Below are 3,724 nucleotides of genomic sequence, written 5' to 3' on the forward strand. Positions count from 1 at the left end.
GTGGGCATGCTTGATGAGCTTCGTGCTTTGCGAGCAGATTTGGCGCATTTTCGATGTTCGCCTTCACCACCTCCTTTTAATGATGGACTCTGATTGCCCTTTAGCATTCCGTCACAAAAAGGGGGATTACTTTTGGAGTAGTTTTTTGGACACTTGTAGAGATTTTGTTGTTAGGGGGAGATTTTTGTTCTTTGGAGCTTGTGGAGTTGTTTAGATTGTATCTAGGTGCTTCACTGTGTATGTATCATTTTTTTGGCTCTTGATGTATTGTTTTTGGGATGTTCATGATAGAGGGAGATACATTGTTATATATGTTTCTTGTTTCACTGCTCATTGATTTATATTTATGAGTTATTCATGATATATGTCTTTGTTTTGTGTTTTGTGAAGTCAATAATTTATTTTTGTTTTACTTGTATTTTTCACACATGTATTTATGCGTTTGTTGAGTATTTCAGGAAATATAGGTTGATTCAGTCGTGTTGTTGTCTATACTTGCAACTGATGGATAGTAGTTAGGTTGGATTTTTTGTAATGTGCATTATTTTTTGTAAAGGGCTTTTACTTGTAACTTTGAGCATTATGTTTGTGTTTTGTCACGGATTGCAAAAGGAGGAGTTTGTTAGGTTCTAAGTACTTAGGAACTAATGTATTAGAACTCTAATTTGTATTGCTGGCAAACCATTATCAAAACAGGTTGTTAATTATGTTTTAGTCTTGCTTAAAGTATGTTTTTTATGTAAAGTTGGAATCAAGTTAATTGCAGAATTGAGTATGCAATTTTGACTGACTCAATCGATCAAAAATTAGACTCGATCGATCAAAAGTCGTGTAGATTGTTTTTTCTGTAAAATTTCCAACTCAGCCCTAAGCCCATATGACTTGTAGGGTTTTATGTTTTGCCCTAGGTATAAAAGACAAACTCTAGCCATGTTTTAGTTGTTGCTTTATTTGCTTTGTGTGTGAATCTCTTGTAAGATCTGAGAGGTGGTTGCCTTCACACATGCTTAGGATTATCAAGAAGGAGATTTCATTGAGAGCTTGATGATCATTCAGTTGCTGCACTAAAGAGCTTAAAGATACGCAAGCGGGAGTGCTTATACTTGCTGGAGAATTCAAGAAAGAAGGAGTCCGTGGTCTTGGAGCTTGCACGTGATTGTGTTAGTAAGTTCTCTACTAGTGGGTAGCAATAGGATGTCAGTGGTCTAAATCGCTATTATAAAATTTCGATTATTTCATAATGGATTCATGGTTACGTTGAGGACAGCTAGGTTAAATCATCCCCAAGTTTTTTACCGGTTTGGTTTTCCTGGGTCATCATATCTTTGTGTTCTTTATATTCCGCACTTTGCATTGATATGATTATATGATTGTATTAATCTAGATCTGGAATTTGGACTAAGTAATACCTTGGCTTGTTAATTAGGTTAATCCGGTTGTGTTTTAAGGAGTCTAAAAACAAACACAGTTCATTAGTTTTTTAAAAGTCATGGTGTATGAAGATCATAAACATTTTAAGGATTTTTATATCTTTTGTTTTTTTAAATAAGTTTAAATGAATTGTAAAAAAATGAAAATAAATTGTCAATTTTGTTTCTTATTTAAATTCTATTATTATTGGAGAAGATCTCCCTTTTAATTACGATAGGAAATATGGTTTCCCTCGTTACAGTTTGATTAGTTTTAAGTTTAAATTTTGTACGATTGTATTTAATTGCTAATTATTTAATGTCCTCTATTTGGTCATTTCTATTTTATTTTTCACTCATTTGAGTCTTGACAACCTCTTTATTTTCCAATTAAGATTAACTGGCATTTGATTTCTTTTATTTTTTATTTTCTTCTTCTACTCTTTATTACTTTGTATGGATCTTTTTTCTTTTCCATAAATCTCTCTCTCATCGCGAAAGATAACTTTTAGTGACGAAATAATATTCGTTGCTATAAACTTGCTGGAAATTTATGGTGACAAAAACGGATTTGTAGCGAAAGATAACATTTAGTGATGAAATAATTCGTCACTAAAGATTTAAGTTAGGGTTTTATTTATTTAAGTCAAAAAATTGAAGTTCGAAAGTTAGGCGCCAAATCAAAAAGTCAAGCACGAAACTTAATTGCTCTAAGGCGACAAAATTTTTCATTGCTAAAAGTATAACATTTTGGTGATGAAATAATTTCGTCGCTATAAATTTACTGGGAACATATTTGGCAACGAAAATAAATTCGTCACGGAAGGTCGACCATTAGCGACGGAAAAAATTCTTCACTAAAGGCATTGTTACTAAAGCCAGCCACTTAAACTTTTAGTCTAGGTTTATTTTCTCATTTTTCACTTTCAGCCGCCCCTAACTCTCTCTCCCCTCACTTTCTCTCCCTCCACTCTCTCACTTCACCACTGCCACTATCTCTTCTGATAGCCACCACCGCTGCCGCCATCTCAGCCACTTCCCCTCTCTCTTCGCGCCGCCTTACCTCCTCTCCCCTTTGCCTCAATTTTTTTTCTTTTCCCCTTCACCTCACCATCAAGCCTCCTCTCATCTCCTCTTTTGCCACTGCTGCCGTACCTCCTTTCCCCCTTCCTCCTTCCTCCTCCACGTCCCCTACCTCCTATCCCCCTTCACTCCTCTCCTTCTTCCCCTTACCTTTTCTCCTGCTTTTTCCTTCAATTTCAATATCATCTTCACACTTTGGTAAGTTTCCTTTCCTTTGCTTGATTTTTTTAGTTTAATTTTTAGAATTGATTTTGTTAAGTTTTGTGGTTTAATTTTTAGTTTTGATTTTGGTGAAAGTTGGGTTAATTTGGATTTGGTGAAATGACATGAGTTTTGAGGTTTTTGTTCCTAGTATAAATATGGGTTTATTATATTGTTAGTTTTGTCAAGTTCTATGGTTTAATTTTTAGTTTTGATTCTGGTGAAGTTTGGGTTAATTTGGATTTGGTGAAATCATATAGCTTTTGAGGTTTTTGTTCTAAGTGTAAATATGGGTTATTATATATATATATATATATATATCTTTTAAAAAGGAAAAGGTTTCTCTGCAAACCATTTAAACTCTACCGATATCGTTTTATTGGATGTGCATTTTGAAAATCTAACAATTAAATTGCATGTTCTTATTATATCCTCTATGCTTGCAAAATTTTAAGAAGATAAATATGTCATCAGTTAAAAGTTTAAATTTCAAGTTTTTGTAATATAAAATTATGCATAAGATATAATTTTATAGATCAAATAGTAAATAACATTTGATTTGAACAAAATTTGACTTCATGTTAAGAACATAAAACTACATTAAATCAAATGGATAGATTTTCAAAATTCATATCCAATAAAAAGATACATGAGGAGTTTGAAGAGTTTATTTCTAAACTAATTTAGAGATAAACTATCCTTTAAAAAGTTTTCAAATTACAATTTTGACCTTGGGATCAAGAAAATGATAAAATAATTTAATTTATCTCAATCGAACATCAAATCAACCAATTTCGTGAGTGTAGTGTTAAAATGACTAAAATACTTATTGTTGACCCACAATCAACAACTTCAAAAATTCACCCAATGGCTAAATTTGATTGTTTCACATCAAAAATAATATTTTTAAACATTTGTCAAAAGTTTAACTTAGTTTGTCCATGATCAACTCAGGTTCGGCCTTGATTTGACCAAAACTCTGACCATTCGGTAAGGAATAATTTAACCTCATGTTGTAGAAAATTGAATTC

This window comes from Quercus suber, unplaced genomic scaffold (assembly GCF_002906115.3).
Source record: "Quercus suber isolate HL8 unplaced genomic scaffold, Cork oak 2.0 scaffold_738, whole genome shotgun sequence".
NCBI classification, from domain to species: Eukaryota; Viridiplantae; Streptophyta; class Magnoliopsida; order Fagales; family Fagaceae; genus Quercus; species Quercus suber.